We start from the raw sequence: 16943 nt of genomic DNA, 5'->3' as shown, positions 1-16943 counted from the left end.
CCCCCTCCCTCTCCCCCTCCCCCCCCTCCCTCCCTCCCCTCCTCTCCTCCCCCCCTCCCCTCCCCTCCCTCCTCTCCCCTCCCCTCCCTCCTCTCCCTCCCCTCCCTCTCTCCCCTCCCTCCCCTCCTCCCCTCTCCCCCCCTCCCCCCCCTCCTCTCCCCCTCCCTCCCCTCCTCTCCCCCCTTCCCTCCCCTCCTCTCCCCCCTTCCCTCCCCTCCTCTCCCCCCTCCCCTCCCTCCCTCCCCTTCCTCCCCTCCTCTCCCCCCCCCCCCCCCCCCCCCCCTCCCCTCCTTCTTCCCCCCCCCCCCCCCCTCTCTCCCCCCTCCCCTCCCCTCCTCTCCTCCCCCCTTCCCCTCCCTCCCCCCTCCCCTCCCCTCCCCTCCCCTCTCTCCCCCCTCCCCTCTCCCCTCTCTCCTCCCTGCCCCTCCCCCCTCCCCTCCCCTCTCCCCTCCCTCCCCTCCCGTCCCGTCCCCTCCCCTTATCTCCGCTCCCCACCCTACCCCTCCCCTTCCCTTCCTCCTCCTCCCCTTGCCGCCGAGCCTCTTCCTACTTCCCCACCCACCCCACCCCCTTCCTCCGCCCACCCGGCTCCCGAACGTCTCCAGCCTGGTCCCGGCCCCGCGCCCGGCCGCAGGGGGGGGGCTGCGCTGGGGGTCCCCGGCCCGCACACGCCCCGCGCCGCGCTCACCCCCAAGAGGATGCTAATTCCAACTTGGATCGGGGGAGGGAGCGTCCTGGAAGCCGAGCGCCTCCCGGCTATTTGCTCTTCTTTATTTGTTTTCTCCTCCGGCGAAGGAGGAGGAAAACGGAGAGAAAAGGAAAGGGAAAGAAGCGGCGCGGCCGCGTCTCCCGGTGGCCGCCGGCTGCGCAGGAGCGAGGCGGGAGGCGAGGTGAGGGTCGCCGCTCGCTCACTCCTCGCTTTTTTTTTTTTTTTTTTTTGGGCAAAGGCGGGGTCTCTCTTTGCAAACCAATGACACAACCCCACATGGGCCGGCCTCGCCCCCTACAGATACTCTTCACTACAAATCGCCTCTCTCGGGGGATTAGTGGCTCCGCGAAAGTGCACACAGGCGCGGCGGGCGGGCGAGTGGGCCGGGCGCGGCGGGCACTCCCCGGCCTGGCCCCGCCTGGGAGGCCCTAGCGAAGCGCTGGGGCCTCGCGGGCAGGGCTGGGGGTCCATCTGCAGCGGCCGCGAATCCGGCCCTCCCTTCGCCCTCCTTCCTCCTCCGCCCCTTCCACGTGGGGCCCCGGGCGGCCGGCCACGTGGAGGGACGCGAGCCCGCGCGGGCCTCGGCACGGCGCCCCGGGGTGGCCCTGGCTCAGTGGGGCCCCCGCCAGGCCCGCGGCGCCGACCTGCCCCCTTCCTGGCCCCGCGGCTCCAACTTCCTCCCGGGCCCCTACGCCGGCCACTTCTGTCTTCTCAGGCCCGTGGGGTCAGGCGCGGGCCGACCACAGGGGGCACTTGCGCTCCCCAAATCCGGATCCGGGAGACAGTGCCCGCGCCTGGCCCGAGGGGCGGAGATGGCAGTGGGTGCGCGCGGAGGGAGCCCTATGTGCTGGAACTTGCAGCGGTAGTGTTCCCTACCAGAAGCAAAACATTTTTTACACATTAAAAAAAAAAAAAATTGTTCCTTCCTCTTGCCTGGATCTTGTCGGGGCTATTTTTAAAGCCTTGCCTTGGGTGGGAGCTCCGGGCCTCGCGGGACGGAGGCGATCTGCGGCCGGGGGGCCCCCAGAGTCGGGGACCTGGAATTGCGCACAGCTCCGACGCCCCAAGGTTAGTGTCTGGACACCAAACCCGGAATCCAGGCGGAGCGCCGGCCGCAGCTAGACTAACTTCCATGCCCGTGACCCGCGGCGTTGGAACTCGGTCTGCAGAAGGGACCCAGCGGCTGCGGGCTGGGAGGGCTCTTCTCCCTGCTCCCCAGAAGCCCCCAAACTCTCATCTCACGTCCCTGAGATCGGCCGCGCGTCCTCCGAGGGCCCCTGTGTGGGCTGAACCGAGCCCTTAGTCTCGATCTGCTTAAAAACCATATTGAGATGTGACGAACTAGATTGAGGTGTTGAGCAGGAAAGGCGTGGGGAGGGGTGTGAGGTCCGGTCTTTGCAGGCCGCAGGGACTGCCATTCCCAGAGACGAATCGCTGGGTTTGGCCTCCCACGTACCCGGAGTGCACCACACCCTGTGAATCAGAGGAAACAGGCTGGAGCCTGGGGGCCAGAGAAAGGACCACCGAATCTCTGAACCCTTTTCTGCATCCCAAGGAGCGCTGCTCTAGGCCTCTCGGTCTGTTAACATTTTAAAAACTCCTACGCCGGCTCACAGCAGGAAGGAATGCGCACTGCTCGTTTGCTGAAGTGCGCCCAGGTCAGCCTGCGGTACCGGCTTTGCGGGGCCCCTGACTCCGGATGATCGCTTTATCATCCAACAGTAGATTTTAAAACCCTACTGAAGACCTCCTAGAAGTGATGGCAGCGCGGGACTAGGCATTTAACACCCGCTAGTTCACAAAATTCGGTTACTAAAACGTCCGAAGCTGGTTTTCTACTTGGCACTAATAGGCCCCGGCCATGCCGGCTGAGTGGCTCTCGAGTGGCTTCTGCGGTTCAGTTGAAAAACTGCCAGACCCGCACTCTCAGTGACCTCCGTCTTCTGGCGACCCCGCATCTCCAGCTCTCTCCTCTCCCCAGCAGTTTTGCCTCAAAGTCATGGCGCCTAAAATACTTCTCGGTTATACCCTGACCCCGCCCACCCCCAGGCTACTGAGGTACTATTATATGCTTTTCTATGTTTCTTAGGCATAAGCTATGGTAACCATAAAGATTTTCTGCTTCCTTATTTCACAGATGATCTTTGATTCTGAGTGGCCCTCTTTTCACCCAGAAAACACTGAAAGTCAGCTGGCTTTTCCTATCACTTGTTCAACTTTCATGTCTATTATGAATTTGACCTTAGAGAATACTGTGTCCTTTGTTTTGAGAATGTTATTAAAAAAAAAAAAGTCATCCTCGGAGCCAAAAATTATTTCTCATTTCAACTTGGTACCCTATATTTTGCCCCCAACATGTGAGTTATTTCAAACTCCATTTTAAAACGAGCAAAGACTTGAATAGACATTTCTCAAAGGAAGATATACAAATGACCAACAAGCACAGGAGATTTCCCTAATTATTAGGGAAATGTAAATCAATGCCACAGAAAGATACCACATCATGTCCATCGGGATGGCTATTATCAAAAAACAAAACAAAATAAAAACCAAAAAACAGAAAAGAATAAGGGTTGGTAAGGATGTCAGAAATCAGAAAACGTGTGCGTTGCTGGTATAAATATAAATTGGTGCAGACACTGTGGAAAACAGTTTGGTAGTTCCTCAAAAAGTAATGTAGAATTTACTATATGAACCATCAATTCCAGTTCTAGGTATATACACAGAATAATGGAAAGCAGAGTCTCAAGCAAATATTTGTACACCAATGTTCATAACAACAGCCAAAAGGTGGAAATAACCCAAATATCCATCAAAGGATGAATGGATAAACAAAATGTGGTCTATACACACAATGGAATATTATTCAGCCTTTAAAAAGGAGAAATTCCAACACATGCTAAACATGAACAAACCTTGAGGACGTTATGCTAAGTGAAAAAAACCCAGAACCAAAAGGATAAATATAAGTTTCCACTCATATGAGGTATCTAGAATAAGCAAATTCATGGAGACAAATGAAAGAGATGACTAAGGGCAGGGAGGAGGGGAAAAAGGGGAGTTGTTTAATGGGCACAGAGTTTCTGTTTGGAGTGATGAAAAAGTTCTGGAAATGGATGATGGTGATGGATTGCACAACAATTGTGAATGTGCTTAATGCCACAGAACCATACACCTAAAAAGGGTAAATCTTATGCATATTTTACTGCAATATAAAAGAAATGGGGACTTCCCTGGTGGTCCAGTGGTTAAGACTGTGCGCTCCCAATGCAGGGGGCCCAGGTTCGATCCCTGGTCAGGGAACTAGATCCCACATGCCACAACTAAAAGAGCCCGCATACTGCAACTAAAGATCCCGAGTGCCGCAACTAAGACCCGGCACAGCCAAATAAATAAATAAATGAATATTAAAAAAAAAATGTTGCAAAGTAGCTTTTGTCTCACAAACCTCTTAGTTTATACTTACTACTATATATAAAGGTGGGTTTGTTTGTTGGTTGGTTGGTTTTTGGGTTTTTTTTGGCCGAGTCGTGCAGCAACTGGGATGTTAGTTCCCTGACCAGAGCACGGAGTCTTAACCACTGAACAGCCAGGGAAGTCCCTAAAGGTATTTTTCAGTAAGGAAAAAAACATTAAGATAAAGACAAAACATTTTGTTTTAAAATATATTTCAGATAATTTATAGAATAAATACCTTTTACTAATTTTTATCTCTGCCAGTTACCTTTATAGAATATAGTACTGAAATGCTCATTTTTCAGTACTCTCCATGCTTCTTCCCATCTAATCCTGTTTAACTGGTCAGGTTCAATTTCTGGTGTCCCAACATGGATTTTGAAAGACACAAAGAAGAAGAGTCACAAAAATAATAATAGCAGCAACAAATGTTGGTCCATGACTCACTAGGGTGCCTGGCACTGGGCTAAGCCCTTGACATGCATCTTGAATCCTCATAGCAGCCGCTTAAGAGAGATGCTAGTATTACCCCTGTTTTACAAATGAGAGAAAGTGAGGTTCAAAGACTTCATGTGACTTCCCCAAGGTCACACTGCTGGTGAGTGAGGAGCTGGGGTTGGACCCCTATCTGCCTGATTCTGTTTACGTACACATATCTTCATTATTAGTATAGATTCAGAAAAGGCAAAATTAGTTATTTTTAAACCGTATTTTTAGCTTCTCCTTATTTGAAAGTTTTTTCTTTCTTCGTTTGTTTAATAATAAGCCTTCAATCAAATCTTTAAAGGAAAAAAGTAAGGAAAGCCCCCCAAATAAATGTGCTGTCAGACACTGGTTAAAAAAATAAAAACAGGATCTTCCCTGGTGGCGCAGTGGTTGAGAATCTGCCTGCCAATGCAGGGCACACGGGTTCGAGCCCTGGTCTGGGAAGATCCCACATGCCGCGGAGCAACTAGGCCCGTGAGCCACAACTACTGAGCCTGCGCGTCTGGAGCCTGTGCTCCGCAACAAGAGAGGCCGCGATGGTGAGAGGCCCGCGCACCGCGATGAAGAGTGGCCCCCACTTGCCGCAACTAGAGAAAGCCCTCGCACAGAAACGAAGACCCAACACAGCCATAAATAAATAAATAAATAAATAAAATTTTAAAAATAAAAATAAAAATAAAAACAAAGATGGGTATGGCATGGTGGAGTTTAAGGCTCCTGAGGATCAATTTCAGAACAACAATCAAAAGCTGTGATAATGAAAGTAGAAAATAAATGGTTACTGAGAATAAGGGTTCCACATATTACTTTCATATCAAGGAAGAAGTAGTAATATAAAGAGTTCAAAAATGTTACATCTAACACTGCTTTTTGGGTTTTTTTTGGTTTTGTTTTTGCCTTGTAAAAGATCTGTAGTCACTTTTTCCCTGATAATCTTGGTTAAATAGAAGAATCCAATCACCCAGAATACTTCATTTGTTCAGGTAATCTTGTTAATCAAGCTTCTGAAGTGGGAGGAGTTTGAAGTGTACACACTGCCCTGGGATGTACTGTAGAAGAAGAGGCTTTTCCTTTATTCTGGGAACTCAATTTACTTGCCTGGGAGCCTCCAGTCCCGCTTGATGTTGCCAGTGAAAGGCAACTTTGTGTCTTCTGGCTTGATTCTGTTTCTTCTGGGTTAACAGGTCTCCTTTGGCGCCTAAAGTTCAAACTCCTTAGCAGAGTGATTTCTCCCCTTGTTCAAGGAGTCTCTCTCCTTTCTGGGTACACGAATTTGGGATTCGCATAAAGGGCATTTTCCCCCAACGCTGTGGGGGGAGGGGTCCTCTCTCCAGTGGAGGGGCCTGGCCCAGAGGAGCCCCAGTACTGCAGTATGGGAGCAAGTGTATAGCTCTCAGCACAGACAGGGCAGGGACATTTTTCCTGTGGACTCAGCTGTTCCCTGCTGACCAAGCCTGGCGCAGCTGACCCTTTGAGATGCTGCCTTGTCCTCCATAGCACACACGACCCGCCCCAACCCCTCCCACAGGGCCACCTTCCCCCATGGATGCACTGTACCTCTTAGCTTTCAGGTACTTTCTGTGTCCACCAAGAAGCCATGGGCTCCATCCAGGTCACACAGTGCGGCGGGAGCACCCCTCCCACGGGCCATCAGTCCAGTCACTTGGCTCAGCACCACCTCCCCCCTCTACACACATGAGGGGAGGGGACAGGCAACAAGAGCTGGTCCAGACTCTCCCTCAGGGCATGGGAATTTCTGTCATCTCTGCTCTGTACTGTTTATAAATATACACATACGTACATGGCATCTTTCCTGAAGATCTGAGGGTTTGCTTTTTAACAGATAATTCAAAAGTGTAAACCACCATGATTCCTTGTTGCCTGGCTCATAGGAAGCTCGAAGTCAAAGGTTATGTCCAAGGATGCCAACCAGCTATTGTCGGGTTCCAGGAAGCAACTTTTTCCTTCCTCCGTGAAAAGTGATTGTGAACTTGCTCCGAGAGAGGATTGGTTTGTCTTGGTTGAGAAGGCCTATTAAATATTTTCAAAACAGCTTTCTATCTGGACAGCAAAATACCAGTTGTTTGATCGTATTTTCCATGATAGATATGATGGAAAATGAAGCTCAATAAAATGTTTCTTGCTTGACGATGATGCGCTGATGACACAGGACCGCTTCCTGCATTTGGAGAAGCCGGTCTGAGAAACTGTCGGAGGAAGTTTCTGATTCCCATGTTGACTTTTTAATTAACTGTAGGGTTGTATATATGTTTTTAATATAACCACCTAAAATATTTTTTTGGAAGTTGGTGGGAAACTATTAATAAATACCACAAAAGCCCCAACGCTATCAACATCCCTGACTTGGGGCAAGGGACTTTTTCTTTGGAGAGAACTGCACGAATTGCCCTCGATAGCAGTTATCACATTTTGTAACACGAAATTACCTGACGGTTTGATCCACTTTGTAGGGCCTGGACTGTAAGAGGTGCTTCGTTAAATACTTCTTGGATGAATGAATGAATCACTCCGTGAATATATTTCAAAGAGATCTGAGCTGGGGCTTCCCTGGTGGCTCAGTGGTTAAGAATCCGCCTGCCAGTGCAGGGGAGAGGGGTTCAAGCCCTGGTCGGGGAAGATCCCACATGTCTTGGAGCAACTAAGCCCGTGCGTCACAACTCCTGAGCCTGCGTGCCACAAGTACTGAAGCCCGTGCGCTCTAGAGCCCGTGCTCTGCAACAAGAGAAGCCACTTGCAGTGAGAAGCCCGAGCACCACAACGAAGAGTAGCCCCCGTTCGCCACAACTAGAGAAAGCCCGCGCACAGCAACGAAGACCCAACGCAGCCAAAAATTAATTAATTAATTAATTTTAAAAAAAGAGAGAGATCCGAGCTGTGCAAAAGTCATACATGTAAACTGGCAAAGAGAATAAAGTAATTTTTAATTGAACATAGTATTAGGGAGGTAGGATTGGGGGTTATCTTCAAAGGTTTATCTTCATTCTGTTATATTATTTTTATAACTTAAAAAAGTAAAGGGGGGTGGGAGGGAGGCTCAAGAGGGAGGGGATATATGTATACATATAGCTGATTCACTTCGTTGTACAGCTGAAACGAACACAACATTGTAAAGCAATTATACTCCAATAAAGATGTAAAAAAAAAAAAGTTAAGGGGCAAAAGGAAATGATGTATGCAACAAACAGTTCAGAAAAAATAATATGTAGATAAAGCGAATGTGCCACATGTTAAAAACTGGTGAATCAGGGCGATGGTTGTATGCACTTATCTGTGCATTTAAGAATTATTTCAAAATAAAAACTTTTTTAAAAAGTAGTGGAAAAAATGGAATCCATAGCCGCAGTGTGAAGTGCTGAGTCTGAAAGGCACTTATTTTCTCCCGTTTAGCAGCCTTTCAACAGGAAGGCATAACTCCTTCCCCGCTTCGTACCTCCCTGAGAGCAGCTTTGATGTCTCTGGAACCCGGGGCCTATAAAAGGCCCCCAGGACTGACCCACTGCTGGAGGGCGGCAGCTTCCGCCCTGCCTTAATCAAAGACTTCTAACTGAGGGCCTTACTTCTCCCCTCCCTATCTCTCTCCTGTTTCATTTCCAGGAACCCAGGAACCAACGGTTGTAGAAAAAAGATAGTGGCCCTAGATAATAGTGGGTTCTTTTATTGTAACTGTTTTGTGCAATAAAATGGACCAGTCGTGTGCACTTGAGTATTTCAAGGGTCTGTGCGGCGAGAGTTGCTGGGAGTCGGACTCGACTGTATTGTCACTCGCCCGTCTCTGCCGCTCAGAGTTCAGCTCACTTCAGAACCACAGCATCTGCAGTGCTCAGTCGCTGTCCTGAATGGAGGGGGGAATTTTGCCGCGCTATTCTGTGCAAGAGCTGTGCTCGTTGTGGCTATGATACAATCATGATGTGATTCGTAATTAATTCTAATCAGCAAGTACATTTTTGCCTTTGCAGATGCTGTGGCCTTTTTCAAACACGTGTTAAAACTCCTATGCTCACGCCCTATGCAGTGAGGGGTACCAATCGAAGTGGCTGAAGCTCTCAGTTTCAGGATTTAATTGGCATTTGGGTTTAAGCCCATCACTTTTAGTTTTTAGTTAAACACACACACACACATACACACACACACACTGCCTGAATCCTTTGAAAAACAGTGACTCCAGTCCTAGGAAAACAAAAACAAGCGTGCTGATCATGCAAGTGAGTGAATCTGTAGTGTAACATACGGAGGAAATAAACAAACATATTGAGGTACTACTACTCAACAAACATTGAAGGAGGGCCTGCTCTGTGCCTGGTCTGGGCTGGACCCTTGGTACAAGATTAACCTGAGCTGGTTCCTACCTCCCAGGAGAGAGGATCACAGGGAAACCGCACTGGCACAAGTATTAGGTCATTCAATCCTCACCATAATTCGAGGTAGGGAGTAAACCCCCCAGTTGTCTGTGAGACAATGAAGGAGGATTAGGTGCAGAGCCAGCTCCACGGGCTGCAAGACCTGTAGTCACACAGGCCCCACACCCAGAAGGGCCCCGGGCTTGGTTTCATGCTCTGCAGTTGCTGTCTTGAAATTCTGAACAATTTGAACAAGGACCTTGCATCTTCATTTTGCACTGGGCCTGACAGATTAGCAGCTGGCCCTATTTAAGAGTCCCTCAGCCAGCAAGTGGCAGACCTAGAATGCAGGGCGGTTCTTCAAACCTCCAAGTTCACTGTACTTCAATTACTTTGGGAAAATGATTAAAATACTAGATAAAACATGCCCAATCCTTGTGCAGTGGAACACAGAATGGGGAAGTCTAGAATTCTCTATTAGTGGCCCATGGAGTCAAACTGAGTCAACATGAGTCTGAAAAGTCCCCTGGCCTCTTACGAGGACACCTCCTCACATGTCCAGCCCGGGGACCTACCCTTGGAATGTTCATTTTAATGTTAGTTTTCCTGTAGCGGGGCAGGCCTGTGACCTGCAGTCCTCCAGACGTGTTAGCAATCATGACCAACACCAGAGTCATACAGGCCACTGACGTTACTCAGCCCACAGTCCACGGTGGGGCATGGTGAAGCAGCTGCTGGGAGTGGCCAAGGGGGGATGGAGACTGGGGGTGGCCAGCCCCCTGGAAGTGTTGCACGCAGGGAAAGGAGTGCCATCATCAAAGGGTGCATTACTCAGCTCCAACTAGAACTGGGTTTAGGGTCTAAAGCTTGTCATGCAGCCTGCAGTTCCATCACCTGCAAAATATCCTAAAAATGGAACTGATTTCGGTGAGTTTCTCCTTCCTGGGGAACTCTGTACTTAAAAAAAAAAAAAAATCATGCATCCCTGAAAATCTACAAATAAGGCCCATATTCATCAGGTCAGCTGGCCAGGGGAGCCCAGGCTTGCCATTACCCACCATTCAGGGCGCACTCACTTGTCCCAGGAAAGCATCATTATTTCACGTTAGCTAGGGCAGCCCTTGCATTCCAGACGAGGATGCTGAGGCTGCAAATTAGGGTCGCTTGCCAAAGCCTTTCAGCAGACAGGCCGGGGAGCCCAGGATGAAACTGCAGGTCTGAGGGCCTCCCAGGCTCTCCCTGGCTCTGCTGTCTGCCTGCCCAGTGCTCACCAGGATGTGGACAGGTGAATGCATCTGGCCCCCAGGTCTGTGCATCTCTGGAGACTTGCCCTCACATTTAATTTGTGCCAGGAAGAAACAAAGCAGTGGTCTGCTAGTTTTTCTCCCTGGCTCCAACTTTTCATTTCAAGATTGTTCAAATCTATAGAAAAGTTGATTTAATAGTACAATGAAGGGGACTTCCCTGGTGGTCCAGCGGTAAAGAATCTGCCTTCCAATGCAGGTGATGTGGGTTCGATCCCTCGTCAGGGAAATAAGATCCCACATGCCACAGGGCAACTAAGCCCGTGTGCCACAACTACAGAGCCCACGTGCCACATCTACAGAGCCCACGTGCCCTGGGGCCCATGCGCCGCAACTAGAGAGAAGCCCATGCAACGCAACAAAAGACCCGATGCAGCCAATAAATTAAAATAAATAAATAAATAAATAAATAAATAAAATTTAAAAAAACAGTACAGTGAGGGACTTCCCTGGTGGTCCAGTGGTTAAGACTTCGCACTTCCAGTGCAAGGGGCGTGGGTTTGATCCCTGGTCAGGGAGCTAAGATCTCACATGCCTTGCAGCATGGCTAAGAAAAAAAAAATTAGTACAATGAATACCCACAGGCCCACCACCTGTAATATTAGTACAATTTGTTCACATTTTGTCACATTTGCTTTCGCTCTCTTTTTCTATCGTAGATACTTTTTTTTCTTGAACCATTTGAGAGTCAGCTGCAGACATCCTGATGTTTCCTCCCTAAATACTTCAGCATGTGTCTCCCTAGAAGAAAGATCTTCTACTACAGAACCCTAATATCTTATCACACCTATGAATATTAACCATATCTCAATACAAGGGCTGCCAGTTCAGTGCTGTCCAGTGTGTGGTCAGCCCACTGGGGTCAACCTGCAGACTATTTGTTACAGGTCAGGAACAAGCTAAATACCAAAAGTGAGAGCAAGCTTTTAGAAACTTTCACAGTAATGTGACAGGGTCATTTTAGATCTCTTAAGTTTAATAATCAAAAATCTGGGCTTACATTTTTGCATATTTTAATTTTATTTTGCAAGAAATTCACTTTTAGGGCTTCCCTGGTGGCTCAGTGGTTAAGAATCCGCCTGCCAATGCAGGGGACACGGGTTTGTGCCCTGGTCCGGGAAGATCCCACATGCCGCGGAGCAACTAAGCCCATGCGCCACAACTATTGAAGCCCGCATGCCTAGTGCCCGTGCTCCACAACAAGAGAAGCCACCGCAGTGAGAAGCCCGCGCACCGCAAGGAAGAGTAGCCCCAGCTCACCGCAACTAGAGAAAGCCACGCGCAGCAGCGAAGACCCAAAGCAGCCAAAAAGAATACATAAGTAAATTTTTAAAAAATATTTTAAAAAAAGAAATTCACTTGTATTATATTTTACAAAAGCATCTGTGGCACAGCGAAAAAACAAACAAACAACTGGTTCTTCACCACAGATAGTTTGAGAAGCACTGTTTAATTCCCAGATCGTTTTCAAATTTCCCCAATTGTTCAAAAAGTCTTTTAATAGATTTTTTTGAGGGATCCTCAGGATCCTCCTGAGGTTCACAGACTCCATCTGGTTGTTATGAGTTGTGCCGGCCTCCCTGAGCAGACACTAAGCCATCTTCCTGCTCTTCTTTGGAACTTGAAGCCTGCTCAGTTAGAGTAACTTCAGTATTTGCCTGGATCAGGCAGGTCTGTAGCTCTCTGAGGCCCCCAGAAATTACTGTTCATAAAGCTATAAAAGGGTAAGCCCAATGACCTGATAAATCATTTTCAAATTTCCTATGAACGTCTTCGTGATGACAGGAAAAAAATTATAACATATTTGTGACATTCTGGCAGAGTTACACTGGGTAAGGAAGAAAAAGCTGTGTTTGTATTAAATATCAGCTAAACAAGAAATTTGTGATGTTCTGATGTCGGAGATGGTCATCAGGAAAACCGTAACAACATGTATCTGTAGTGCCCAGGGTTCGGCTAAACTCCTTTGCACATGAATTGGAAGTTGTCAGGTTTGGGTTCAAGGCTGTCAGCTAGCAGGTGGTACACCTAGTGGGCTTAGGGACTCCTCAGCTGGGAAGGGATGTGCATTTGTCTAAATTCATTTCCACTGAAGAGAAATATTTAATGTGATTGATATAAGGCATGATACAAATAAATACCACTTATTGCATCTGCGAAGCATTCAACATGGTGCCTGGGACGTAGTAGCTCTTAGAGCAAATGCCGCTGGGCTCTCCACCACCCTCTCCACCAGCGGCCAGCATCATGGCTGCAAAATGGGCAGTTACACAGGTCCTGGGCTTAGAAGGGCCCTGTGCTTGGTTTAATGCTCTGAGGCTGCTCTCTGCAAATTCTTAATAATTTTTAACAAGGCACCCTTTATTTTCATTTTGCGCTGGGTCCTGCAAATTATGTAGCTGTTCCCACCCCCTCCCGCCCACCCCCGCCCAAATCTAGCTGACCCGCCTCTGATTTCTTTTCTTTTTTTCGGCCACACGGCTTGCAGGATCTCAGTTCCCCGACCAGGGCTTGAACCCAGGCCCCCAGCAGTGAAAGCATGGAGTCCTAACCACTGGACCGCCAGGGAATTCCCCTGCCTCTGATTTCAAAAGCAGATGAGCTGAATGGATGGTTGAGTGCAAGCGTGGCTCCCCTATGCTGACAGTACACACACACACACACACACACACACACACACACACACACACACACAGACACACGGCACAACTTTCCGTGTTCTGCCCTGAGCCTTCTCCAACACCAAGAATTGCCTTCACCTGCACTGCGGTACAGCCTGGAAGGTCAGGAGAAATGAAGTGTGTGTGGGGTGAGGGTGGATTTCCACGAGTGATGGTCATAAGTGGGGGCCGGAGCAGGGGGCAAATGCTCCAAACTCCAGCTCCGTGGACAGAGAATTCTGCAACGTGCTCTGCACACTGCTCAGGGTTCCCAGGACGACTGAGTTCCTGCTGCTCTACTCCCACTCCCTGCACCCTCACTCCTGCTTCCTGGGAGCGCCTCCCAAACAAACCTTGTCTGAGGTTCTGCTTCTGGGGAAACTCATGCTAAGACAGTCTCAGTAGTAGGTGGCCTATAAACATGTGTTGAACGAATAAGTGAGTGCTTAGCTCATAGGGTTAGTGACAGGAGTCAATGAGAAAAATTGTGGAAGCATCTGGTTCAGAGCCTGGCTCATAACAGGAGGTCACTAAGTGGTGGCTGTTAGTATAACTTCCTCTCTTACCCATCCAGAGCTTCCCATTCAGTAGAAATTGACAGGAAATGTAAGAGCAAGTGTGACAGGGATGGACCACAAACCGGGTGGCTTAAAACATCAGGAAAGGTCTTCCCTGGTGGCGCAGTGGTTGAGAGTCTGCCTGCCAATGCAGGGGACACGGGTTCGAGCCCTGGTCTGGGAAGATCCCACATGCCACGGAGCAGCTGGGCCCGTGAGCCGCAATTGCTGAGCCTGCGCGTCTGGAGCCTGTGCTCCGCAACAAGAGAGGCCGCGATAGTGAGAGGCCCGCGCACCGCGATGAAGAGTGGCCCCCGCTTGCCACAACTAGAGAAAGCCCTCGCACAGAAATGAAGACCCAACACAGCCATAATTAATAAATAAATTAATTTAAAGAAAAAAAATTTTTAAAAAACACAAAAAAAAAACATCAGGAAAATACTCTCTCACAGTTCTGGAGGCCAGAAATCTGAAATCATGGTATTGGCAGGGCCATGCTCTTTCTGAAGGTTCTAGGGGAGGATCCTTCCTTGCCTCATCCAGCTTCTGGTGGTTGCTGGCAATCCTTGGCTTGTAGATACATCACTCCAATCTCTGGCTCAGTCTCGCTATGTGTCTGTATCTGTATCTCTGTTTTCTTATAAGGATATCAGTCATGGGGTCAGGGCCCACCCTAATCCAATATGAACTTATCTTAACTTGGCTACATATGCAAACACCCCATTTCCAAGCAAAGTCACATTCATTGGTACCAGAGGTTAGAATTTAGCGTATCATTTGGACGTATACAACGCTACCCACTAGAGATGGAGAGAGGAATTTTATTTAAAATAAATGCATAACACTTTGGCCTGGGGGCTTGGTTTTTTTTCTTGGATCAACTGGCAGAATGAGTAAGCTCAGGCCAGAGGATAATTTGTACCTGTGGGGTCAGTTCACGTGTCACCTTAAATGGCATTTTCACTTTGATGTCGTTACGAGGAAGCCAGTCTTCCTGGGTGGATTGCAGCCATGTTTTGACATGGCTCTTTGTAAGTGGGCTAAGAATTTAACCTCTGATACAGGCCATAATCCCAACTGGGCTTTTCCCACATAACTGTTTATAAATAGTCTCAGATGTTAATAATTAATACATGTAAAATATTTATTAAGCACTTAATTTATGCCAGGCTCCTATGTCAGGCTCCAGGGAGACAAGGAAGGTTTGGGCACAGACCCTGCCCTCAAAGAGTTCGTAGGAGCATTTATTGAATGCCTACTACACGCACAGCACAACCTGGGTTCTGAGGTTTTTGCTTTCTCTAGTCCAAATGGGCTGCCCAGAGACTGTTCCCAGGCAAAATACAAACACAGGAGCCACTGCTGAGAATGACCATGGCACGGTGAGACTGGAAGCTGGGTTCTTTTCTTGACTTTGTCTTTTTTCTGATCATGTGATTTTGGATAGATCATGTCCCTCTGGGCCTCCTTTTCCTTTTCTATGAAAATGAGCAAATGAAATGAGATAGTGGTGCAGGGCTTGTCAACTCATATCATCCTTACAGTCAAGAGTCAACCTAGACATTTATTAAGCCCTTACTGTGTGTCATGCAAGATTTCATATACTTTTTTACAACAACCCTATGCAGTGTGGATTTTAATTATTCCCATTTTAGAGGCTAAGAAACTAAGGCATAGGGTGATTAAGTCCATTTCTACAGGTCATAGAGTATTAACTGTTGGAACAGGGGTTTACGCTCAAGTGGTCTGACCCCAGGACCGAGCCCAGGACAGTGCACTGGACTGTCTTCTAGTGCAGCATGGTATTCTGTGATTTTGTGGTGTTGAGAAGACTTTTAAAGGGAGCAGCAACTGACCAGCTGAGTGTAGGGAGGGAAGTCTTTATGACTCTTGAGCTGGCAGAGAAGAGCAGCAACTTCTTTGCCCACTTTCCTTTTGCATCTTTCCCACACTGTCACAGCAACCTAGTAAACACAGAGCATACATGGTGCCCATCCTTCAGTGAAATGTCTTCCTCTTGAGCTTCTTTTTACCTAATGGACACCCCACATCTCCTTTCTGGTAGATTTCCCTTTCTGTGCTAGTTGCTGGGAAACTCATACCCCAAGTCTGTACTAACTCTAGCAATGAGGGAGTATCTTACAGGACATATTTTATATACTCAAATTAGTCCTAGCCTCATTTCATTTACAGATTCTTATTTTCCTCTTATTCTGGTGTTCCAGAGGACTCCCATTTGCCCTCCAGATCCACCCTGCATCCTTTCCCACCTAGCTGTCTGTCTTGGAGGCTGACCAGTATAGACTACGCCAATATTTGCTCACTCACTGACTTCTAGTTGGGTTTGTCCAATGGGGAGCCATAGTCAACCAGAGGGAGGGAGGAAAGGGAGGTCAGTGTATTTGTCCCCTTGTCTCCCTTCCCTCCCCTCCTTCCTCCCTCCACCCTTACCCAGTTGCCTTGGGCTGACTGCCTTTCACCTAAGGCCACACTCCTGCCCTGCTTTTAAATATTTATTGAGACATGATTCACATACCATAAATGTCACCATCTGTAAAAAGTACCATTTCAGTGGCTTATAGTATAGTTGTAAGGTTGTGCAATGATCACCCCTATCTAATTCCAGGACACTTTCATCACCCCAAAAAAGAAACCTGGAACCCATTAGCAGTCACTCTTTATTCCTCCCTTCCCCCAGCCCCCCAGCCCTAGGTAGCCACTAATCTACTTTTTGTGTCTATGGATTTGCCTATTCTGGACATTTCCTATAAATGGAGTAATATAACAAGTGGCCTTTGGTCTGGCTTCTTTCACGTGGCATAAGGTTTTCAAGGTTCCTCCCTGTAGTAGCCTGTATCAGTACTTCATTCCTTTCAAGGTTCCCTGTGACACTCTACACCTCTTTCTTTCTGTGTTCTAGTAACTTCTTCCTTTCCCCACCCTTTGGGCCTAGAGGTGATAACAGCTCTGCTTCTGCTAGCCCCAGTTTGCTGCACTAGCTGGTGGGGTTTCCCTGCACCCACATTTTAAAAAATTAACCCTCCTCAGATGATCCTATTTGGAGTGTGCCTTTGTCTTCTGGTGGGACTCTGATACCCAGAGTCCTTGTGCAGTGTTTATATTTTGTATGAATTTCCATAATATGACTCACGTATTTTTTCATGATGAGTTGGGACAAATAAATACATGATAGGTTTGCTGATAACATGGAAATTGGTGATTGGCTTTTCCTTACAGACCTTGCCTGTTACCAAGTCACTGAGCGATTTTAAGAACTCTTGGGGGGGTCTTACACCCTCCAACCCTGCCGTTTCTGGAAATGCCCATCAGGGAAAGCCTGGTACTTGGCCACATTCTGGAAGTAGCTTCACTCACTCGGCTCAGGTGGGTATGGACAGAGCTCCTAGTGAATG

General features: G+C 48.2%; 1 protein-coding gene across 1 annotated transcript in view; it reads right to left on the bottom strand.

The window, feature by feature from the left end:
• Positions 1-871, bottom strand: part of CTBP2 (C-terminal binding protein 2) — a 163408-nt gene extending 162537 nt beyond the window's left edge. The window contains exon 1 of the mRNA XM_036829683.1: positions 689-871. The gene's annotated coding sequence lies outside the window, so the exon portion shown is untranslated. The remainder of the gene's footprint in view (positions 1-688) is intronic.
• Positions 872-16943: the final 16072 nt, after the last annotated feature.

The sequence above is a fragment of the Balaenoptera musculus genome, chromosome 16, assembly GCF_009873245.2.
Source record: "Balaenoptera musculus isolate JJ_BM4_2016_0621 chromosome 16, mBalMus1.pri.v3, whole genome shotgun sequence".
NCBI lineage: Eukaryota > Metazoa > Chordata > Mammalia > Artiodactyla > Balaenopteridae > Balaenoptera > Balaenoptera musculus.
Note: the sequence above shows the minus strand (reverse complement) of the source record. Positions and strands in the feature narration are given on the sequence as shown.